The following is a 26,083-nucleotide window of genomic DNA, read 5'->3' as shown; positions in this document are numbered from 1 at the left end:
ATTGATAGATTTTCATATGTTGATCCAGCCCTGCATCTCCGGGATGAAGCTTACTTGATCATAATGGATGATTTTGTTTTATGTGTTCTTGGATTCAGTTTGCATTGATGTTCATGAGAGAGACTGATCAGTAATTCTCTTTCTTGGTTGAGTCTTTGTGTGGTTTGGTATTAGGGTGACTGTAGCTTCATAAAAAGAGTTTGGCAATGACTCTTCTGTTTCTATTATGTGGAACACATTAAGGAGTATAGGTATTAGTTTTCCTTGGAAGTTCTGGTAGAATTCTGCATTAAAACCATCTGGTCCTGGGCTTTTTTTGGTTGGGAGGTTTTTGATGGCAGCTTCTATTTCCTCGTGACTTATAGGTCTATTTAAATTGTTCACCTGGTCTTGATTTAATTTTGGTATCTGGTACTTATCTAAAAAATGTCCATTTTCTTTTACATTTTCCAATTTTCTGGCATATAGGCTTTTGTAGCAAGACCTAATGATTCTCTGAATTTCCTCAGTATCTGTTGTTATGTCCCCCTTTTCTTTTCTGATCTTGTTAATTTGCATATTCTCTCTCTGCCTTTTAAATAGTTTGGATAGGGGTTTGTCAATCTTGTTGATTTTCTCTAAGAACCAGCTCTTTGTTTCATTGATTCTTTGGGTTATTTTCTGTGTTTCTATTTTGTTGATTTTATCCCTCATTTTGATTATTTCCAGTCTTCTACTCCTCCTGGGTGAGTCTGCTTCTTTTTTTTTCCTAGAGCTTTCAGCTGTTCTGTTAAGTCTCTAATGTTAGGTTTCTCTAGTTTTTTTTTTCTTTTTTTGGGGGGGGGCACTTAGAGCTATGAACTTTCCTCTTAGCACTGCTTTCATAGTGTCCCATAGGTTTGGGTATGTTTTATCTTTATTTTCATTGAATTCAAGGAAGACTTCAAATTTTTTCTTTATTTTTTCCTTGACCCAGGGGTGGTTCAGAAGTTGACTGTTCAGTTTCCATGAGTTTGTAGGCTTTCTGGGGGTAGAATCATTGTTAAATCTAACTTTAATCCATGGTGATCCAATGAGACACAGGTGGTTACTAATTTTTTTTTTTGTATCTGTGGAAGTTTTCTTTGTTACTGAGTATGTGATCAGTTTTCGAGAAGGTTCCATGAGATGCTGCGAAGAAGGTATAGTCTTTCCTATTTGGGTGGAATGTTCTATAGATGTCTGTTAAGTTCATTTGATTCATTACCACCATTAGTTCTCTAATTTCTCTGTTAGGTTTCTGTCTGATTGACCTGTCCATTGGTGAGAGAGGAGTGTTGAAGTCTCCTACTATTAGTGTGTGTGGTTTGATGTGTGCCTTGAGTTCTAGTATTGTTTCTTTTACATAAGTGGGTGCTTTCACATTAGGGGCATAGCTATTCAGGAATGAGAGTATATCCTGATGAATTGTTCCTGTTATGAGTATAAAGTGTCCATCTCCATCTCTTCTGATTGATTTTAGTTTGAAGCCAATTTTGTTAGATATTAGTATAGCCACACCCACTTGTTTCTTAGGTCCGTTTGCTTGAAAAACCTTTTCCCAACCCTTTACTCTGAGTAGATGTCTGTCTTTGTGGTTGAGGTGTATTTCTTGTAAATAGCAGAATGTTGGATCCTGTTTTTGTATCCAATCTCTTAACCTGTGCCTTTTTACAGGTGAATTGAGTCCATTGATATTAAGTGATATTAATGACCAGTAGTTGTTAACTCTGGTTATTTTTGGGGGGTGGTGGTGGTAGAGTTTGTGTGTATCCCTTCTTTGAATCGTGCTGGCGAAGGGTTGTTAGATGCCTGAGTTATTGTGGGCATTGTTGGGTTCCTTGGATTGTGATTTTCCTTCTATTACTTTCTGTAAGGCGGAATTTGTGGCTACGTATTGTTTAAATTTGTTTTTATCCTGGAATATCTTGTTTTCTCCATTAATGGTGAATGAAAGCTTGGCTGGGTATCGTAGTCTGGGCTTGCACCCATGGTCTCTTAGTTTCTGCAGCACATCTTTCCAAGACCTTCTGGCTTTCATGGTTTCCATAGAGAAGTCAGGTGTAATTCTGATAGGTTTACCCTTATAAGTTTCTTGACCTTTGTCCTTTTCAGCTCTTAATATTCTTTCTTTATTCTGTATGTTTTGTGTTTTGATTATTATATGGTGAGGGGATTTTTTTTTTGATCCAGTCTATTCGGTGTTCTGTATGCTTCTTGTACTTTCATAGGAATATCCTTCTTAGGTTGGGAAAGTTTTCTTCTATAATTTTGTTGAATGTATTTTCTGGGCCTTTGAGGTGTAATTCTTCTCCTTCTTCTACCCCTGTTATCCTTAGGTATCCTTTGGTCTTTTTATGGTATCCCAGATTTCCTGGATGTTTTGTGATGAGAATTTATTGGATTTGCTGTTTTCTTTGATCAGTGTGTTTATTTTTTCTATAGTGTCTTCAGCATCTGAGAGTCTTTCTTCTATCTCTTGTATTCTGTCAGTTATGCTTCTCTCTATTTTCTCTGTTCGTTTACCCAGATTTTCCATATCCCGTTGTACCTCAGTTTGTGTTTTCTTCATTTCCTCCATCTCAGTTTTCAAGTCTTGAACTGTTTCCATTATCTGTTTGATTGTTTTTTCTTGGTTTCCTAGAGTATCTTTTAGGGATTCATTTATTTCTTCATCCATTTCTTTAAGGGAGTTTTTCACATCCAATTTAAGGGACTTTATCACTTTCATAATGTCTATTTCTTCTACTTCTTCTGGATTAGGCTGTTCAAGTCTTCTTGTTGTATGTTCACTGGGTTCTGGTGTTATCATGTTGTTTTTCAGATTGTTGGAGAAATTCTTGCATTGGTGCCTGCCCATATATTCCTTCAAATGCTCTCTGATGGATTTTCTGGTACAGGATCAGGGCTACTTGCTGGCCAGGGACCTCGCAGACAGAAGGGCAGGCTTGCTGTGTGTAGGTTCAGTGAAGCAAAGGAACTCCTGTGCCCTTGTACTCACTACTTTCTTCCCAGAGCCTCAGCCCCAAAACAGGCTGAGTTGGGGGATTCTATGACCCCACAGAAGGGAAGGGGTGCCTGGGAGCAAGCTGGGATGGGATAGGAAGAGAGAGGCAGTAGCCGGGGAGAGAAGCCCCTGCTGAATGACCAGAAAGTTTAGGGGGTTAAAGGGTGTCTGTGCTCCCTTTCTGTTTTTTGGTTTTTGGTTTTTTTCGAGACAAGGCTTTTCTGCATAGCTCTGGCTGTCCTGGAACTCTGTAGAACAGGCTCTCCTGGAGCTCATAGAGATCCACTTCCCTCTGCCTCCCAAGTGCTGGGATTAAAGGTGTGTGCCACCACTTCTGGGCTTAACATTTCTTAAATGATACACTAATTTGGCTATGTAGCACTTCATTAGTAATTCATCTTAAATATATTTCAGTTTTCTTTGTAAAACATATTCTTATTACTGTTGTTATTGTTAGTGGGTGGTGCTTGTTTGAGTGTGAATGAGGGTGCCAAGGAGGTTTGTGTGCAGCTAGAAAACAATTATGAGAGCTGGTTCTCCTTTCCATGATCATGTGTGGAAGTAAGAAAACAACTTCCAAGGGTCCCAGGGATTCAGACTTAGGAGCAAGTGAATTTACTGGCTGAGCCATCTTGCCATTCCTAAATAAAATTATTTTAAAATGTTATTTAATCTTCCAATATTGTGTTATACACATTCATATATTTTTAAATAACTATAACCATTTTTATTTTAGTTTCTGAATTCATTATTTCATCATTGGAGACAGAATTTGTTGAATTTATTTATTGTCTGAGAAAATGATCTTTGTAAATGTCTCACATATTCTTGAAAAGACTGTGTTCTTATGTTTGGTGAACATAGAGTTCTGTGTAGTGGCATTTCATTTGTGTTTCAATAGCTAAAGCTTACCTGAAGATCAGAAAAGTAAAGCAGTCACACTGGCCAGCCTTACAGACCAGGCAGAAATGACACACACCACTAATCCCAGTAGCCACACTAGCTTGCCATAAAAACCAGGTGGAAATAGTGCATGCCCTTAATCCCAGAACTAGATAGGATTATAAAATGGGAGGAGACAGCTCTCATTCTCAGTCTCATTCTGAGATTCCTGGAGGCAGGATCGCCATTTCAGACTGAGGTAGAGGTAAGAGCCAATAGCTGGCTGCTTTGCTTTTCTGACCTTCAGGTTGAACTCAATATCTGTTCCTGGGTTTTTATTAATCATGCTACATTTGGCACCAATCTTTTGGGGTACAAATTCACAGAAAAAGCCATTTGCCTGAGGCTTTTTAGCTACCAGCACAGGCCAGAGCTGGACCCACCTGGGTTTGGGAGAAAAGCTAGCACTCCCAACTCCCAGTCTTTTTTTTTTTTTTAAAGCTACTGTATGTTATTGCATTGTCTTTGAATTGTTTGAATGCTGAGGAAGGAACAACAGCTGCTAAAGACATTTGGTTTTAAATGCTGCTGGATTAATCCAACCTACATATTTTGAAAGCACCATAACTTCAAAGTTTAAGTTAAAAAATACGGAGAAGTTTAGCTTTTATTTCCACAGAAAATGAGAAGCTTTGGATTCATTCTGGGCTAAGAAAGATCAGGTTAGGTCAAGGAAGACCTTCTGAAAAATCTTTTTTTAATTGATATTTATTGAGCTCTACATTTTTCTCTGCTTCCCTCCCTGCCTCTCCCCTACTCCCTTCAATTCTCCCCCAAGGTCCCCATGCTCCCAATTTACTCAGGAGATCTTGTCTTTTTCTATTTTCTATTTCCCATGTAGATTATTGTAGAAGGAGGTGGGGGCTGCATCCCACCGCCCGGCTAGCTTAACCCCTGAAATAACCACACAGAAATTGTATTAATTAAATTACTGCCTGGCCCATTATTTCTAGCCTCTTATTGGTTAACTCTTCCATATTAGTTTAACCAATTTCTAATAATCTATATATCAACATGAGGTCATGGTTTACTGGCAAAGATTCTAACTAGCGTCTGTCTCAGGCAGGAGAATCATGGCGTCTGCCTGACTGTCCTTCCCAGCATCCAGTTCTGTCTACTCTGCCTACCTAAATCTGCCTTATCAAAAGGCCAAAGTAGTCTCTTTATTCAACCAATGAAAGCAACACATAAACAGAAGAACCTCCTACACCAGATTATATCTATGTAAATCTCCCTTAGTGTCCTCATTGTTGTCTCAGTTCTCTGGTATTGTGGTTTGTAGGCCGGCTTTCTTTGCTTTATGTTTAAAAACCACCTATGAGTGAGTACATGTGATAATTGTCTTTCTGTGTCTGAGTTACCTCACTCAAAATAATGCTTTCTAGCTCCATCCATTTTCCTGCAAAATTCAAACTGTTGTTATTTTTTCCTACTGTGTAGTATTCCATTGTGTAAATGTACCACATTTTTCTTATCCATTCTTCGATTGAGGGGCACTTAGGTTGTTTCCAGGTTCTGACTATGACAAACAAAGCTGCTATGAACATAGTTGAGCACATGTCCTTGTGGCACGATTGAGCATCCTTTGGATATATACCCAAAAGTGGTATTACTGGGTAGTGAGTAAAGTTGTTTCCCAATTTTCTGAGAAATTGCCACACTGACAAAGGGGCTGTATCAGCTTGCATTCCCACCAGCAATGCAGAAGCATTCCCATTTCTCCACATCCTCTTCAACATAAGTTGTCATCATTGTTTTTGATCTTGGCCATTTTTACAGGTATAAGATGGAATCTCAGAGTTGTTTTGATTTGCATTTTCCTGATGACTAAGGATGTTGAACATTTCCTTAAGTGTCTTTCAGCCATTTTAGATTCCTTTGTTGAGAATTCTGTTTAGGTCTGTACTCCATTTTTTTTTTATTGGATTATGTGATCTTTTGGTGTTTAATTTCTTGAGTTCTGTGTATATATTAGAGGTCAGACCTCTGTCTGATATGGGGTTAGTGAAGATCTTTTCCAATTCTGTAGGCTGTTGTTTTGTCTTGTTGACCATGTACTTTGCTTTACAGAAGCTTTTCAGTTTCAGGAGGTCCCATTTATTCATTGTTTCTCTCAGTGTCTGTGCTTCTGGGGTTCTATTTAGGAAGTGGTTTCCTGTGCCAATGTGTTTAAGTGTACTTCCCACTTTCTCTTCTATAAGGTTCAGCGTGGCTGGTTTTATGTTGAGGTCTTTGATCCATTTGGACTTGAGTTTTGTACATGGTGATAGATATGGGTCTATTTTCATTCTTCTACATGTTGATATCCAGTTGTGCCAGCACCACTTGTTAAATATGCTTTCTTTTTTTCACTTGATACTTTTCACTTCTTTATCAAAGATCAGGTGTTCAAAGATGTGTGGATTGATATCGAGGTCTTCTATTTGGTTCCATTGTCCTCCTGTCTGTTCTTATGCCAATACCAGGCTGTTTTTAGTACGGTAGCTCTATAGTAGAGTTTGAAGTCAGGGATTGTGATGCCTCCAGAAGTTCTTTTATTGTACAGGATTGTTTTGGCCATCCTGAGATTTTTGCTTTTCCAAATGAAGTTGAGTACCGTTCTTTCAAGGTCTTTGATGAATTTTTCTTGGATTTTGATGGACGCTGAAAAATCTTTGATGGCAGTGGATGGCCCAGATGATCCAATGTCTTAGTACCTCTGTTGCATTTTCTTCTGAGTATTTATTAATTGTTGTCGAGAACCAGCCTTGACAAAAATACCTCTTACCTGGGTAGGAGCATGGGAATTTTAGAAATATAAGTAAAGAATATGAAGACACAAAAATAATGAGACAGGAAACATAGAATGTTACTGGGAGGGTATTCCAGTGATTACTGAAACCCTGAAAATTCACCTGTGTTTATTTTTCCATAGTTTTTATACCCAAAGTTAATGGGAGTGGGGGCAGCAGAAGGTAACAAAAGACTTTATTAACATGATACAAAGGATAACTCACACATTCAATCATGTTATCACTCTGAGACATCAAATCATTAGATTCTGTAGTCTAGGTAGTAAAGGTACTCTACAGATCATATATACTGAAGACCACCTTTCCCTAGGTGACCTCATAGTTATGAAAGAAGGAGCAGAAATACATTTGCCTATCCTGACCACCTGACAGGATGGCATGGAGCTATCTTAATTTCAAAAGAACCAAGCAATCACATCCTGAGTTGGGATGAGCAAATATGCTTGTCAATCTCTGAACTCTGTGACTGTCAGACAAGGTGGAAATGGTCCTGCATTTTTTGGCCTCCACAAATTATGCTTCAGTTTTATATATAGTTTGCTTGCTTTTGTTCTTCGAGACAATGTTTCTCTGAAGCTTTGGAGCCTGTCCTGGAACTTGCTTTGTAGACCAGGCTGGCCTCAAACTCACAGAGATCCTCTTGTCTTGGCCTCCCAAGGGCTGGGATTAAAACACAGCCCAGCTAGTTTTGTATATTTTCAACAATTTAGATTGTTATCTGTATTGTTCCTATTTAATTTCTTATTTTCTTTTGTTTCAACTGCTTTCAGAAAATAAACCTGTTAAAATGTTCAGCCTTAATTGTAAATTTGTCTATATTTTTTGAATGTCTAGTCAGTTATTGCTTTGTCCTGGCTTTACATAGTTAGATGGATAGATTTCTGTTGTCTTCTTTTTACTCCCCTCACCAGTATACTATTTTTGCCTCTTCTGCTAATTTTTTTCTCTTAAATTGGGACTCTTATTAGACAGTGACATGTTTTCTGCTCTTTAAACCATTTTTAAAAGATGTTTTTAATGTGGCTTCATTCGCTGTTCCCTACTGAGGGTTTCTTCATAGAATTCTGCTAATTTTCTTTTTATTATTTTCTACTGTGTTCCTTATTTCAATTTTTATATGTTTGATACTTAACTTTTCCACTCTACCCATTATTTTTAAGTTACAGTTTTTGGTTTGGGCACAACCCCATTCCCCTGTGTGCATGGTGATGTTCATTGAGAGTTCTTGGTCCATCTGTTTCAGGTTTGCTTTCGATGGTGTCAATTTTGAGTTTACTGTTTGTCTGCAAAGAACGTTCTCACAGGGCGTTCTCGGGGGTCTGCTTACTTGTGCCTGTGAGCTCATTCCACACAGGACAGCAGCTGCTCTTTTTGGTACATTTCTCAAGGCAGAACGAAGGGCCTAAGTCCTGCTGTGTGAGCGTTAAGGGAGGGAAGGAGCTTCAGCATGCATCAGGCACCACAGAACTTCTGCTGGTGAGAAGGAACGGTCCTTACCAGGCAATTCTACTTTGGGGATTCTTCAAATACTTGGATTTAGGCAATACTAAGTGAGATCATGTCCTTAGAAACCCGGACTTTGGTCCTTGGAGCTAGAGAGAGAGTGGAAGTGGAGAAGAAAAAAAAAAGAAAAGGAGGGAGGGAGGGGGAAGGGAGGGAGGGAGAGGAGGGAACACTGTGAACCCAGGCATGCCTTAACCAGTAGGACTTTTGGATCTTCCTGCTTTACCTCCCAAGTGACTGAATTTACACCAGTCTTGTGTTGTCCTGACATCAGCAGGTCTGGTTGTTGGTCTCAGTCATTCTGGAGATGAGAGCTCCAGATATAATGTTTTATATTTATTTTGATTTCTTGGCAACAAATGAGGATGAGCTATATACATATATACATGTGGTGTGTGTTTGTGTGTGTGTGTGTGTGTGCATGTGTGCTTGAAAAACATACAAAATTTGCCACTAATATAGCCTTTATGGATTACCAATTTTTAACATTTTCCCAATTTGTCATTATTTACTTATTTATCATAAGGATCAGCATCTGTTGCAGAATATTCCTTTACACTGTGCAAAGATGTGTTACTATGACTGGTTTAATAAAAAGCTAAACAGCCATTATCTAGGCAGGATTTTGGGGGCAGATAGAATGCTAGGCAGAAGAAAGGCAGAGTTGTTAGAGGGAAAAGCCAGCTAAATGCAGAATGAGTAGGCACACAGCTAAAAGCCACATGATAGAATGCAGATCAATAAAAATATGGATTAATTTAAGTTATAAGAACTAGTTTGCTGGATATTTGGTTTGGTGGCACATGCCTTTTATCCCAGCACTCGGGAGGCAGAGACAGGAGGATCTCTGTGAGTGAGGCCAGCCTGATCTACAGAGTGAGCTCCAGGACAGGCTGCAAAGCTGCAGAGACACCCTGTCTCAAACAAACAAACAAAGAACAGGAGAATTCTGGGAAGAGGAAATCTTGGTCCACAGTTGTGACCTAGTCACAGAAGAAGCAAAATGTGACTGCCTCGTTGAATAAGGTACTGAGTCATGTGGCTAACATAGACAAGAATTGTTGTTTGAGTTTTCTCTCCTGCCTGGTTCCTGCAATTGTTAAGTCCCAAAGAAATCACACAGGGGTCTACATTAGTTATAAACTGATTGACCCGTTAGCTCAGGCTTCATATTAACTTTTATAACTTATATTAGCCCATTATTCTTGTCTATGCTATGTAATATATAATTGAGAAATATAGGTTAATAGATAATCATCTATAATAGTCAAGTTTGTAGTTATGTTAGTTAGATTTTCTAGATGTACAGAGATATATTTCAGTTTGATAGGTATTCTTCAAATCTTTCAGAGATCTCCATACTATGGCATTTAAAATGTTTTTAGAGCTTAACACTTTTCATGACAATGAGATACATCTGCTCCTGGCAGCACCAGTTACTTCAAGAGGAAGATGGGCATCAAAGAGGCTACTTATGGAGTTTGTTAGCCATTTGGGCAAGAAAGTGTTCTTGCCTGGACTGCTTCATGAACTGGGCATGCAGGACCCACAGAGAAATGACTGCTGAACTTACTTAAAGGTGATATGATCCTTCGGGGTTCCTGATTCATGAAAGAGTCTGCCAGACATTTTGCAGGACACAGACAAAAGTGACTGACAAAATGCCAATATAGATGGAACTGTCTTTGAAATTTCATGCTTCATGGAAATGTCTGTTGGATACTACGGACCTGTAGGCTGAAGATGTATGCCCCAATGGTACAGAAGAACTTTTGTTGACTGTTCAGGCAGCAAGAAGTCTCTATCATTTCTAGAGTTTTGGAAGTTGCTTACAATGCACCTCTTGTTTACTTAGGTAATATTATATCCTTCTGGAGTCTTTAGATACTAATACTATAGTTTTCCTTAATTATGAGAAAAGATAAAAACTATAATTCTTGCCTGATAACTGTTTTATGTAATTTTACTATGCTAAAGTTAAAACTTTCCTTTTTTATTTAAACAAAAATGGGGAGGTGATGGGGAATTTTCCACTGTATGCGGTGATTACCATTGATAAATAAAGGAACTGCTTTGGGCCTATAGCAGACCCTCCCTGAGACTCCTCTTTTAACCTGTATAGTTTTTGAGTCTGGTTAATTCCTGAGTATAACTTTTTTTCCAGTAACTTTTACAATAAAGTATTTAAAGATGAAATAAAAGTGAAGAGCCATTGAGGAAGACAATAGACATCAGCTTCGGCTTCCCCCAACATGCATACATGCATATCTACCCCTGCATGTCACAGATGCACATACACACACACACACACACCCCAAATGAAAACAATATATAGGCCTGGTGTGGGAAGTTCTATATATGTGTTGCTTTTATTTTGGGTCTGGGTGGCTGGGAACAAATGAGCCTACAAAATGATGCCAACATGAGGCAACTACATCGACATAAAACCTGAGAGCGCTTGGAAAGAAATTCTGCTGTGGGAGCTCCTTCTGCTCCTTCAGCCAATAGCCTTTAAGATACCAGCCCACTGGGGTGTGGTCTCTTATACTTTAAAAAGCAGTGGGAACCAGGTGCTCTCTCTCTCTCTCTCTTGGCTTCCGGCTCCTGTGTGGCTGCTAGACTCTCTTTTTACTGTTTGCAATGAGAAGACTGTTGTTTATGATGGTGATCTGCAAGGTTTTCCCCTCAAATAAATAACCCTTTTTTATTATCCATAATTCTTAACTTGTGGTGGGATTGTTTTGCGGCTTCATCTGGTGCCCAGTGTTTGGGTTTAGAACCCCTAGCTCTACTGCCCAGCTTGGCACAAGCCCTCCCTCAGCAGACTGCGGCCTGTGTGTGGGGAGCCAGCAGTTAATATAGAATATCACACAGCGGTGTTTCTCCAGATCAGCTGCAGTGTTTTTCTCTTTACATGCCTCAAATTGGCTTTAAGTCTCCATGCACCCTACCATTTGCCTCCCACCAGGGTGCACTGCAGACATTTTGGTGAGATGCTGGTTTCCCCCATCTGAGCCAGCTGTTCTGTGGCATTCTAACAATTTGTTGAATTTGCCTATTTCATTGCTTTAGACATCCGCAGACCACACAGTCTGTGATTGATCTTTTAGCACTCTGCTCTAAAATAAGGTTTCAGACTGGCCATAGGTGAATTCATGTGCACCACTATGCCCCGCTGGATTAGTTTTGTAGGTGGCCCATGACACCTATTGGCAGGTTACAGTTATTGCACCTATACCAGTTAATTGAACCACAGGAAGCTTTAATATCCTAAATATAGAGCATAAGTTGCTAATTTAAAAGGGCAATATGGCAGACAATCTAACTATCCAAGGTTTCCATAGCCTTTTTACTTACATCATATGTGAGGTATTAGAAGACTTATATGATGATGTCCCTTCTACATCACTATTTTTGTTTCTGGGGATTAGTCTTCTACTCATTAATTTTCTTTAAAAAATGGTTTGACAATATTGCTAGGAATGAAGCATTTTTAGAAATGGTACAGTCTTTTCAGACGGAAACAACACTTCTCAGGAAAGAGGTTGGAAATTTGAAGAAAAATATGGCCAATTTAACTGACAAAACTCAGCCAACTGAGATACTTTTGGAAATGGTACTGATTAATAGTAATTTATTTAAAGGAAAATTCAGCACTCTAGAGAAGGAAAGAGCCAGTTTAGCACATAAAACCCAATCAATGACAATGAGTGCTGAAACATTATTTGAGAGAATTCACACTGTTTAATGTCTTAATCAGACTCTGTCAAAGGGGTATGACAGATTGATTGATAGAACGTCTCTACAGGAAGATAATATGCATGCTATAAAGATTATGTCCAAGGATGAGACATTATCTCTACTGAATAGACTTCATACCTTGGAATCCACAATGAGGGCATTAGAGCAGAACACTGGACAGGAGATCCAGACATTACAAAAGACAGTGGTAGACAGATTTGGAAAGATTGAGAAAATTATAGACTTTGATGATAGCAAAAGGTAATAATGCAAAATGTAACCTCGTCAGTACATAAATTTCTCTGGGATAGCTTCCCCAGAGTTCTGCCTGCCTTTCCAGTAATAACAACAGAAAAGGTTTCTGGCTCCAAATACCCTAAGGTTGCCAAGGAATATACATGGGAGCCCATACATATGACTGATCAAAAAGAAATTAAACAAGCAATTGTAGCTTACAGACTACATTTATCTTTTGTTTGGGAAATGGTCAAAACATTGGCTTTCAGTAGCAAAGCCATGCCTCAGGATTGGGCTCAGTTAATCTCAGCAGTCCTAGGAAGTGGATCACAATTGCTTTGGAGGTGCTTTTTAAAAGAGAAAGTGAGAATTTTAGAACAACAAGAAAAAGCAAAAGGACTTGAGATTTCCCTAGATCAAATTCTAGATGAAGGACTCTACTCTGATCCTCAGGATCAAGCTCTTTATGATGACCACACCTTGTCCCTATGTACCACAGCAGCTTTAAAGGTTTGGGACAGGATTCAGGAACTAGGAAACAGAGTTGAATCATATCTTATGGTTAAACAGGGTCAGAGGGAACCTTTTAGTGACATTTGCAAAGACTAACTAGGGCTGTACAAATAGGGGTAACTGACCCAGAAGCTAGACGTATAATAAATAAATCTCTGGCTTATGAGAATGGCAATATTGAGTGCAAACAGATCCTTGGGCCTTTAAAGATCAGATCAGCACCCATCGATGAATGGGTCTTGCATACAATGAATGTCAAGACACTTGACTATGGTACTGAAGTGTGGGTAGGAGAAGCAATTTCCAATGGTAAGAGAAGACATCAGAATACTAGATGTTTTAATTATGGTAGAATGGGACATCTGAAAAGGGATTGTAGACAACAAATTCCTAGGAATAATGCCTCCTCTGGGAATGGCAGAATAGGACTCAGCCACCAGGTATATGTAGGAGGAGTGGCAAAGGCTGACACTGAACCAATGAATGTAGGTCATTGATAGATAGACAAAGCAACCTGATATTATTGGGAAACACCATGTGGGGCCTCTTGCAGGCCCCCATGACAAATGTTGTCCAGTCAAAAAACCCAATGCCTGCTCTAAAAAGCAATACTGGTCTGAATGATTGAGTAGAGGATGACTCAAAAACTCCAATAGGACAGAGGAAACATATTTTGGCAGACTTCTATAAATGATCAAAGACCAAAGCTAAGAATTTGTATAAATGACATTAAAGGCTTATTAGACACAGGTGCAGATGTAGATATCATTGCACCAGAATCTTGGCATCTGAATTGGCCTCTTCAAGAGGTAGATGTTCAGTTCCTAGGAATTGGAACCCTATCTTGGGTAAAACAAAGCACAGGATGGGTTAAATGTATATGACCAGAAGGGCAAATAGGAAGACTAAGTCCTTATATAGCCAATATTGCAGTGAATTTGTGGGGTCATGACCTATTGCAGCAATGGAATACCCAGATTAACATTCTTACAGCCCCAAAAACTTGTTTCTGAGGAAAATATTAGAAGATATTACAGACAATGGAACCAGCCATTCGGGCTGTACAAGAACACAAAGCAATTGATAAACCCTCAGAGGTACCAACAGCCCTACCTTTAAAATGGTTGACTGAGAAACCAATATGGGTTAAGCACTGGCCTCTAGCTAAGGAAAAGTTGCAGGCTTTAGAACAGCTGATACAAGAGCAACTAGATGCTTGACATATAGAAGAATCTACCAGCCCTTGGATTTCTCCTGTAGTTGTTGTTAAAAATAAATCTGGTAAATGGAGAATGGTGACAGATCTAAGGGCTATCAACAAGGTTATTCAACCCATGGGCCCTCTACAATCTGCAATTCCTCTGCCTTCTCTGTTACCAAAGAATAGTTAGCTCTCATAGTTATTGATTTAAAGGATTGTTTCTTCACTATACCTTTACGAGAAAAGGATAGAGAAAAGTTTACCATTCAAAAGGAGGTTTTGTTAATTACCTAGGTTACAGAATAGACTTACAGAAAATTAGAACACAAAAGACACAAATTAGGAGAGACTGGTTGTAGACTCTTAATGACTTTCAAAGGTTATTGGGAGACATTTTCAGTCTATGACCAGCTGTTGGGATAACACCTGATGTTATAATTCATTTAAGCAAAATCTTAGTTGATGATAAAGATTTGAATAGTCCCAGAGAATTAACAGCTGAAGCAGAAAAGGAATTGGCAATTGTTGAGGAAAAATTACAGGAGGCACATGTGGATAGGGTGAATCCAAATCTTAATTGTATTCTAGTTGTATTGCCTTCCAGATTTCTTCAATGGGAATTTTAATACAGAGGGATGATATTATCTTAGAATGGATCTTTTGAACCACATAAACCAAGTAAAAAATTAAAACTTATATGGAAAAGGTCCCTGAACTAATTATGAAAGGTAAATTGAGACTTTGTCAATTAGCAGGTGTAGACCCAGCAGAGATTATAGTGCCTTTTACTGCTGATGAAGTAAAAAAGTTATGGGAAGACAATGAAACCTGGCAAAAGGCTTGTGCTAATTTTTTCGGAGAAATTAATATCAATTATCCCAAAAGCGATAGACTTAACCTTATAAAGAGAATTTCTTGGATTCCTCCCCAAATTGTACATGATTCACAAATAATAGAAGCCTGTATATTTTATACTGATGCAAATAAAACAGGAAAGGCAGGTTACAATTACAAATCAGAACTAAGTAAGGAACAAAGCCCTTATAATTCTGTCCAGAAGGCAGAATTATATGCTATTCTTACAGTACTAAGGGATTTTAAAGAACCTTTCAATATAGTTACTGATTCACAATATGCAGAAAGAGTTGTCTTACATATTGAAACTGCTGAATTCATACCAGATGACATGGAATTGACTTGATTGTTCATCCAGGTGTAAGACATAATCAGGAATAGGCTTTATCCTATATACATGACACACATACGATCCCATATGGGTCTGCCAGGTCCTCTAGCACAAGGTAACACAGAAATTAATCAATTATTGATTGGAAGTGTATTGCAGGCCTCTGAATTTAATAAAAAACATCATGTCAATAGCAAAAGTTTAAAGAAAGAGTTTTTTATTACATGGCAACAAGCTAAGGAGATTATAAAGAGGTGTCCTACTTGCTCTTTCTATAATCAAACACCATTGTCTGCAGGGAGTAACTCTAAGAGTACTCAAAGGAATGAAATCTGGCAGGCAGATGTGTTCCACTTTACAGAATTTGGTAAATTAAAATATGTACACCACACCATAGACATGTATTCAGGTTTTCAATGGGCAACTGCCTTGAGCTCAGAAAAGGCTAATTCAGTAATCACATACATATTAGAAGTTCTGGCCATCATGGGCACTCCTTCACAAATAAAGACAGACAATGGTCCAGCATATGTTATCTAAGAAAATAAAATGGTTTTTTGCTTATTATAATATAAAGCACATTACAGGTTTATGAAATAATCCTACAGGTCAGGCAGTTATAGAAAGGTCAAATCACACTATGAAGGATATGCTGAACAAACAGAAAGGGATGGAAAATATCCCCAGAAATAGATTGCCCAATGCTTTATTAATCTTGAATTTTCTTAATGCTAATGAGAAAGGAACAACAGCAGCAGAGAGACATTGGATAATAGAAAAGTCTTCTAAATTAAATCAACCGGTTTATTTCAAGGATGTGCTGACCTCACAATGGAAACCAACAGATGTGCTACTTTGGGGAAAGGGCTTTGCTCTTGTTTCCACAGGAGAAGAAAAATTATGGATACCATCAAAATTAATAAAGATTCGTTCTGAAAAGGTAAAACCTATTGAAACAGAGAAATGACAGTTCATTCAAAACAGTGACAACCATACAGGTGGTAAGGAAACTTTATAAGGGTTGGGGCAGGGTTCTGTTCTTGTCTTTGCAGGTAAATTCTCATCTTCAAAAATTCAAAAGACCCTGGATATTTGGATGCTGACAGAAGGAAAATTAACTAGGCACTAAGGATCATCGATTAAAAGATTTATGAGATCAGGTTTTATATATATATACATACATACATATACATATATATGTATATATATATATCTCATGTAAAGAGCCATATGATAGGGGATAGAAAGAAAAAAGAATTAAATTTTTTTCTTCATACCTATTTTTTTCTCTATTGTACCTTTCATTGAATATATGTGTCTGTATATGTCTATATAAATAATGTTTAAGCTTTCCATGATGAACAATAGATTTTCCTACAGATTCTTTTCCTACAGTAATCTTTGAAGTTTCCAGGAAGAAGATGGGGCCCCACAGCAACTACTCCACCTAATTGAGATAACATCATGATATAGACAACCCTACTATAAGACAGCTGCTGAAACAGTGCACCTTCTCATATTCTGGCCAGTACTTCAAATGATAACTTTGAAAAAAACCCCAAAAAAACAAAAAACAAAAAACCTATTGACTGCTCAGAAATTGTTTGTAATAATACTAGACAGTAATTTTGGAACTTAACGACCACTTAATTTTTGTAGGATCCCATTAAGAGAACATCGCCCCATGACAGCAGGAAGCAATTCTAGAAGATGATGTCCCCATTCCAAAAAAGTTTGTCCATAGGGTTGGGAACACTGTTTAGTGGTATGGTATTTAGGAAAGAATTGTCTGTATTCTGTCAATCATATTTTAAATAAATACTGATTGGCCAGGCAGGAAGTATAGGTGGGTCAACCAGACAGGAAGTAGAGGTGAGGCAAGGAGAACAGGAGTATTCTGGGAAGAAGGAAGCCCATTTTCCCCATGCTTGCCCAGACCACCGAGAAGCAAGATGTAACACATGGTACTACATCACATGGTACTGAGCCATGTGGCTAACTTAGATAAGAATAATGGGTTAATAGTTGCCAAGACAGGGTAAAATGGTCTTGAAAAAATTTCTGACTCTGAAAATGATCAGTCAGTTACACTAGGCCTTAACCAAAGTTGGTTGCTTCAACATTGCAAAATGAGACTTTGGGTGATTGCTCAGGTAGCTAATTGTCTCCATCATATATTGCTCACTTTGGAAGCTACTTGATTGTACTTCCTGCCTGCTCAAGTAATATTATCTCCCTTCTCACGCCTTTGATGGGGTTGAAGATTAGATAGTCAGTTACTGTACTCTTATGATCTAGCCAAGCCATTTCCTATACAAGGCTTAGACTTCATAGGATAGAATGTTTATTAAAACATTTAGCATACGTTCCTTGCTTAATATTGTTACGCTGATTGTAATTCTAATCTTATACTTGATATCTGTTCCTAGTGTATATTGTTTTGTATCAGGTTTGGAACTCTCTTACTTAAACAAAAGGGGGAGGTGCTGCGGGAGCTCCTTCTGCTCCTTTAGCCAATAGTCTTTAAGATACCAGTCCACTGGGGCATGGTCTCTTACACTTTAAAAAGCAGCGGGAACAGGTGCTCTCTCTCTCTTGGCTTCTGGCTCCCATCAGACTGCCAGACTCTCTGTTTCCCGTTTGCAATGAGAGGACTGTTGTTTGGGATGGTGATCTGTAAGTTTTTCCCTTCAAATAAATAACCCTTTTTATTATCCATTCTTCTGAACTGGTGTGGGATTGTTTTGCGGCTTCATAATTCTAGACACGAAAGAATAGAATTTAGTGCAGCTACTTGGTAGTCACATTTTTTTTTCTGATGGACTCTGTTTGTTGGTGGTGAGCAGGGGCACTGTGGTTTCTTCCTGACTCAGCATTGACTGCAAAGGCTGCATGGCTTCTTTAGGGGAAGACTTCCTGGTTCATGCTATTTGAAAGAACAGCTCTGGCCAAGTACTTAAATGGAGTCTGTTAGCAGCATGTTACAAATTGCTTAATGGTGACATTGACCCTCTGTGATAGTGGAGTTGGGGCCTTGTGCATGGCTCTCAGAGGTAGTGAACATGCATGCCTCTGCCATGTTGGATGGGGCAGAGCCGACAGACAGGGCAGTTGAGTTGATCCTAGCTATGCCCACTTAGCATTAAAAAAATACTCCTGGTCAGAAAATGATTACAGATACTCAGCAAAGACAGATTCAGATGAAAAAGACCTCTGAATGGGTCACAATGGGTCACATCAATGGGTACATTGGATAAATGTACATCAACTTGGGAGAGAGAGGAAAAAGAGTATAGACAATTATAATATAAAAGAGTATAGACAGTCATAGATTAAAGGAGTAAAAATAATAAAATAAATATTAAACTTGTAGAAAAAGTAATAGAGTAAGAAAAACAAGCCACATAAAGATGGAAAATGTACAGAAAGTCTGGATTATATATATTACATATATTATTGTGTTTTCTATGAAATTTTTTGACTGTGAATGAGTTAAGTACAGAAAGACATTTCATTGTACAGGCTGCTAAGCTAAATCAATATATATATTTTAAAGGTATCTTGACTTCATAATTTGGGTCTAAGAATTTGATGCTTTGGAAAAGAGATTCTGCTTTTGTTTCTACAGAAGATAGAAAGCTGTGGATTCCTTACTGATTAATATGGTTTGATCACACAAAATCCCCTGAAGCAATGACCCAGATGGTTCAACATCCATGACAGCTTCAGGACTGCTGGCTGAGATGGACCTACCACACAGGATACCCCATGAAAGACCCAATTAACAGCATCCCCAATCAACAGAAAGTAGTCTAGAGAACAACACCCAAATTCTCTAAATGATTGTTTATAAATGTTTATTTATATTTAAAGGGGGGAGATGCTATAAGATGAATACTTCAGCCTACAGACTTATAGTATCTGGCAGACTTTTCAATGAAGCAGGAAATTTGAAAGACTGTTTCACCTGTATTGGCAGTTTATCAGTTACTTTCTTCTGTGTCCTGCAGAATGTTTGGCAGACATTTTTTATAAAGTAGGAACACTGAAGGACTGTGTCACCTTTATACAAGGTCAGTAGTCATTTTTTTTGAGGATCTTGCATGTCCAGTTCACACAGCATACCATCAAGCAGTCCAGGCAAGAGCAGCTTCTTGCCCAAATGGCTAACAAATTCTACAAGGAGCCTCTTCGATGCCCATCATCTTCTTGAAGTAGATTGGTGCTGCCAGGAACAGATGTGTCTCATTGTTAAGAAAAGTCTAAGCTCTTAAAATATTTAAATGCCATATTCTGTAAGCCTTTAAAATGTTACAGAAGAACCTTGGGTGACTCCTGGCAGTGATATGTCTCTATCAATTCTAGAGTTTTGAAAATTGCTTACAATGCACTTCCTGTTTACTTGGGTAATATTGTATCCTTCTGGGGTCTTTGAAGAGTTGAAGAAAGATAGTTATAGCTTTCCTTAGTTATGATAAAGGATAAATTATATATAAAACTTTAGACTTACAAAGATAGGATAGATGATATAATATTTTCCTTAATTTGTCAAACATAAGCAGACTAAATATTGTAATTATAATTATTGCTTGATAGCTGTTTTGTATCTGTAATTTTACTATGTTAAAGTTAAAACCTTCCTTTTTAATTAGACAGAAAAGGGAAATGGTGTGGGAAGTCCTGCTATATATGTTGCTTTCATTGGTTAATGAATAAAGAAGCTACTTAGACCTACAGCATCACAAAATAGAGCAAGGTGGGACTTCTTAGCATAGATAGAGAAGAAAAGAAAGTGGAGTCAGAGAGATGCCATATAACTGTTGAAGGAGACAGATGCCGGAACTTTACCCAGTAAGTCACAGCCTTGTGGTGACACACAGAATAATAGAAATGGGTTAATTTAAGATGTAAGAGTTAGTTAATAAAATGCCTAATCTAATAAGCCAAGCAGTGTTTTAATTAGTATATTTCTATGTGATTGTTTCAGGCCTGGGTGGCCGGGAACCAACAAGCAGCCTTTGCTTACATAGGTCCATCTATGCATCAGTATATACAAAACTGTCTAATTTGTTGTAACAAGACTTTGTTTCACAGATTATGTCTCTTAAAATTATACTTCTAATATCTGAAAATGTATTGTGTTCAATAAGCCGATAAAGTAATTATTGGAGACTACTAGAGAAAAGAGTTGCTGAACTCATGCATTGAGTTCTAGAACATACACGTGTGTGTGTGTGTGTGTGTGTGTGTATGCACGCGCGTGCGCATGCATGTGGTGTGCATATATGTACATGTTTGCGTGTGAATGTTCTTGGGTGTGTGTGTTGAAGTTCCTTTTAGACTCCTCTAAAGGAGATTTTGGAAATGCCTTAAATGATGAAGGGGTATGATAGATGAAGGTAATTTAAGAATACAGTTCTATTAATTGACTTTTTGATAGCAAAAAGGTTTAGGTGCCATTGACATAGAAGTACTTGAATATTTCTTTTTTGTTAGTGGTGTATACTGTATGTGGTGTTGCTTTTCATAAAGATGATTTAAAATGGATTGTATAGTCTGACCTCATTTGTAGATCATCCCCTTCCTCTCTTCTCTCCATCCTTCACTGATCTCTTTTCTGTTTTTGTATCACAGACACAGAGACAGACAGACAGACAGACATATGGACAGACAGAGAGAATTACTTTATATATCCATATAAAATTTGGAGTATATATCCAAGAATCCAGAATATACACAGGAATGTAGGATATATACCCAGAAATGGTATTTAATTTTAAGTCTTACTAACAGACGTTAGATTCCTCCCCACCGTTGCCAAGCATAATGACTTATTGGATCAACACAATATTGATTTGCCCCACTGACAAGACAGAGGAGCATTCTCTCTTTAGAAAAACATTTATTAATCTCTCTCTCTCTCTCTCTCTCTCTCTCTCTCTCTCTCTCTCTCTCTTTCTCTTTTCTGCTCAGAGACAAGGTTTCTTTGTGTAGCAGCCCTAGCTGTCCTGTCCTGGAACTCACTCTGTAGACCAGGCTGGCCTCACTGAGATGTGCCTGCCTTTGCCTCTCATGTGCTGGGATTAAAGGTGTGCACCACCACCGACCAGCAGTCTTGCAGTTTCTTATAAAGTAACACTTGTGTTTAACAGGCAACCCAGCTGTCACTCATCTAAGTGGTCACCCAAGTGAAATAAAAACTTATGTTCACATGATAAACTTGTATAAGAATGTTTATGATAGCTTGATTCATGATTAGCCCAAGCTGGAAATGACTCAGATGTTCCTAAATCTGGTCAATGGTTATCCAAACTGTGGTATATTCATTCTGAGGAACTCACCGAGCAATAAAAGAGATGAACTTCTGACACCTGCAGGAAAATGAATGAACCTCAGATGCTTTATGATAGATGAAAAGAGTCAGTCTCTAGAAGTTTCATGGGGTTGGGGGACCAAGTTCAGCAGGTAAGGACACTTATCACCAAACAAGAGGATTGAATGGATCCATGTGAGCCACTCCTCTGATGTCCACATGCATGTCATAGCACACAGGAGTACACACACGCACACGTGCACTCCTACATTAGCACACTCGAACTTGCACGCACACACACAGAGCTGTAATTCCATTGAGTCAGCTGGTTTGAAACTAGACAAAAGAGTCACTTTCTCAAGATGATGCCTGGGAAATGCAAAGGGGAGGGGTTGGCTTGGAAATAGAAAGGGTCTTGACCCTAGAATATTTTGACAAGCTGAATTCAGGGAAAATAAATTAATGTGTGCTGCAGGGTCAGCTGAGAAGCTGAGGAAGTATCGTCAGCCTTGGTGGCAGGAAGGGAGAGCGCTTGCAAACAGCCTCACCAAGGCCTTGGGCCTCCAGGAAACCCTGCGACTTGGCCTCTGCCCAACCCCCTCAGTCGTGTTATTAAACTAGAGGTGATGGTGGGGTGGAGGTTGGGAGGAGGCCCTTCTGCTTCTGGTCTGTGTTGGAGGGCCTGGCATAGAAACCATGGTTCTATTTCGACGCAGAAAGAATGCTACTGGAAGCAGCTTATTTGTAGAACTGAACTCAGACTCATTCTGGAAAATTCTAAAACTCAACTCAGACACGAAACTCTAATATTATACTTGATTAGAGAAAGAAGATTAAAGGCCAAGTTAATACTCATTTGAGTATTGGCCCTTGTCTCTTTTAATCTTGATAGAGGAAAGGCCCAGAAACCATGAAATGAATGTGGAGCCGGCACTTTGCGGTTTTAGTTTGCTCATTTAGTCTAGAATTCTAACACTGCACGAATTCAAACCTGTCAAGCAGGGAAAGCTGCTAGATCTAAATTTAAGTTACCCCGGGGAACTTTCGATGTACCGGCAGGCTCAGGCAGCTGTAGGCGGATCATACTGTAACCGAATGTTGACAGTAAAGCTGGGATGAGTTCTGTCAGCAGTGAGGTCTGTGGTCTGGGTCTTCAGTAGAGACCAGGCCACAAAGTAGAGAAAGGAAACGCAGTGGGAGGGAGGCCTGAATTCGGTCCCTCCAAGGAATCCGCCCACTGACCTGCAGAAAAGACCTTACATTTGACAAGGAAGTGCGATCCTCATGCTAACCTTGGGAAACTAAAGAAAAATGATGCCCAACTAATTTTCAGTTTCAATTTAGTCAGCGAGTCATTGGATGATGTAACATGCTCCCATGGAAGGCAGGTTCAGTGACTAGAAGTTGGGTTGGGAACAGGGCTTAGTGTCTTAAGCCAGGAATCTCAGCACACAGGAGTGATAGTTGCCAAAAGCTCTAGGCCAGCCTGGGCTACATATCAAGACCCTATTTCAATAAACAAACAAGCAAACAAGTATTCCTGTGTATTCTCTAAGACTCCACGGCTGCTCTTGGCTCAGTGGCTAAACTTGGCAGGTTTTCTCTACACATCTGTGAGTCTCTCCTTCCCAGCTACATCACCATTTGATACTGATTCAATCCTCAGCGGTACAAAAACAATCTAACAAACAGGCAAGCTACACATTGTGGCTCATGACTGCAATTCTAGTACTTGGGAGGCTGAGGCTGGAGAATCGTGAGCTTGAGACAGCCTGGGCTACATTTGAAGTTCTAGTCCATGTATCAAGAAGATATTTGACTATAAATAAAACAAAGCAAAAGAAATCCAACAGAAAAGAGCCCTAAGACTTAGTAACTCAGACATCACTCCCCTAAGTAGCAGAGCTAGAATCCCAGCCCCAGGGTGCCATCATTGGTACACAAATAGGCTGTCTCGTATTCTCTCACAAAAAGGAGCAGAGAGCTAGGGAGGATTAGAAGGTGGGGGGTTTTGGTGATGCCCAAAGGATGTCATCCACAATATTAACTTTTCCAAAAGTATTTGAAAAAGAAAAAGTAAAAAAAAAGTTTGAAAAAAAAACTAGTTTTTGCTAGTTAGCTTTTTCTATTCTTTCCCCTCTGAATCCTGACCCCTTATGTCCCATTGTGCCTTATTGAAATACCTTGCCAACATTTCATGGAAATGTCTATCAAATGGCTATCTGTAGCAGAACCTTCCAGGTATTGGGAATGGCTGACTGCTTACAGAAGGCTTTGGAAGGCAAGGGTGTCTGGTATTAAGGGTAGTTTTGGAGAGTAGAGGAGCCTTTGTGGGAAGTGTTTTCATTTTCAAGTTGCTTTTGCAACAAGCCCATCAGGTTGCCTAGACTCTGAAAGAGTAAAATAAAAAGTCAGGTTTGGTGGCACATCACTGTGACCCCAACAGGCACTTACTCAAGAGGTAGAAGAATAGGGATTAAGAGTTCAAGGTTAGTATGAGCTACATAGTGAGTCTGAGGCTGGTCTGCGTTACATGAGACCCAGTCTGAAAAAAGTATAAATAAATACAATGAAGACAGCAGACTCACCTGTGGATCAGCATGTTGTGATCCAATTAGCAGATTGTTCCAGTGGGTTCAGCGCTTGCTTGCAGAAGTGTTAGGGAGGTTGAGGAACTGCGATGAACATGGCAAGGGGGGATGGAGGGTGAAGGAGATATGTTTGGATGAAGAGCAGCCTGGTGTGGTGTGTGAACACCTGAGGGAGGAGGCTGGCTCCCTCTGTCGTCATCTACAGGCAGCACAGTAAAAACACTGCTCTGATGCTCCAAGTGCCTAAGATGCAGGAGCCTGGGCAGAAGCCAGCAGCTTCAGAAGACAGGGAAGGCATTTGGTCAAAGTCAGAGACCAAGAAGAGTAACTGGGTGCAAAGAGAAACCTGAGAAAGGCTGCAGGAATGGGCCTTGTCCTGTACAAGAACACTCCAGTCAGAAAACCTCACTGAACAGCCAATCTGCCACATGCAAGATATGCTCCTAGAAGGCAGATAGGTTTTGAGCCTCGGTCAAGAAGAAAAGTTTAGATTGGGGGAAGGAAGAAGCAGCATATCTTGTACCTCCATGAGACTCAAAGCTGTGAGAACAAACTCCCGGCTGAACCTCAAGACCAGTGGGTACCGCTCCACTCTGATCGAGAAGCTATGGTGGTGTGGCTCTGTTTTCCTGCCAGCGCCACTAACAGTCTCTTATGTCATTAGTGAGGAAGAGCATGACAAGAAGGCAGGGGATTGTGACTGAGTTTAACTTCTTTGTCCTGGTGACTGACAATGTCCCCAGTGCAGACAGAGGTCTGAGAAGACTAGAATACTGCTGCCAGTGTTGGCATGAAGCCTTTCCCAAGTTCCTGAAGGACTCGACTTCTGTAAGCCGCATGTGCTATGTGGGGATCTCATTGTGGCTCATGAAGAAATTGACCTTTGTAACCCCAAAGGAAACAAAAGAATAAGACTTTGGGGGAACTGCTTCAGAATTTACCACTGGCTGACAACTTCCGGCATCTCTACTTCAATACCACCTATGCCTATACTTCTTGTACTTACATGATGAATGTTTGTCCAAAAATGTTGATTGGTGCTATGATAATTTTTAGTTGTCACAAACCAATTTTACCTGAATTGTGTGACAGATTTTTTGAGTTAATCTTGTATCCTGCTACATTACTGAAAGTGTTTTTGAGTTGTAGGAGTTCCCTGGTAGAATATTTTTGGGTCACTTATGTATACTATCATATCATCAGCAAATAGTAAGAGTTTGATTTCTTCTTTTCCGATTTGTGTCCCCTTGATCTCCTTTGGTGTCTTATTGCTCTAGCTAGGATCTCAAGAACTATATTGAATAGATATGGACAGAGTGGACAACCTTGTCTCATTCCTGATTTAAGTGGGATCACTTTGAACTTCTCTCCATTTAGTTTGATGCTGGCTGTTGGCTTGCTGTATATTGCTTTTATTATGTTTTGGTATGTTCCTTGTTATCCCTGCTCTCTGCAAGACTTTTTTATCATGAAGTGGTGTTGAACCATCCCTGCATCTCTGGGATGAAGCCTACTTGGTCATGATGGATGATTTTTTTTTTTGATGTGTTCTTGGATTCGGTTTGCCAGTATTATATTGAGTATTTTTATATCAATGTTCATAAGTGAGATTGGTCTGTAATTCTCTTGCTTAGTAGTGTCTTTGTGTGGTTTGGATATCAGGATAATTATAGCCTCATAAAAATAGTTTGGCAATGTTACTTCTGTTTCTATCATGAGGAACAATTTGAGGAGTATTAGTTCTTCTTTGAAAATTTTGTAGAATTCTGCACTGTAACCATTTGGTCCTTGACTTTTTTGATTGGGAGACTTTTGATGACTGTTTCTATTTTCTTAGAGGTTATAGGTTTATTTAATTTGTTTATCTGGTCTTGATTTAATTTTGGTAAGTGATATTTATCCAGAAAATTGTCCATTTCCTTTAAGTTTTCCAACTTTGTGAAATACAGTTTCTTGAAGTATGACTTGAAGATTCTCTGGATTTCCTCTGTGTCTGTTATTATGTACCCCTTTTCATTTCTGATTTTGTTAATTTGGATATTCTCTCTCTGCCTTTTGCT

The 26,083-nt window shown here is 39.0% G+C and overlaps 1 long non-coding RNA gene and 1 pseudogene across 1 annotated transcript in view; both read left to right on the top strand.

The window, feature by feature from the left end:
* The window catches only part of LOC148120062 (uncharacterized), a 565,006-nt gene that overhangs the window by 29,331 nt on the left and 509,592 nt on the right, over positions 1 to 26,083 (top strand). The gene's annotated exons all lie outside the window — the stretch shown is intronic.
* LOC125409179 (DNA repair nuclease/redox regulator APEX1 pseudogene) lies at positions 24,272 to 25,079 on the top strand (annotated as a pseudogene).

Source organism: Myodes glareolus, chromosome 13 (genome assembly GCF_982192425.1).
Source record: "Myodes glareolus chromosome 13, mMyoGla1.1, whole genome shotgun sequence".
Classification (NCBI taxonomy): Eukaryota; Metazoa; Chordata; class Mammalia; order Rodentia; family Cricetidae; genus Myodes; species Myodes glareolus.
The sequence above is the reverse complement of the archived record's forward strand: the minus strand, read 5'-3'. Positions and strand labels throughout refer to the sequence as shown.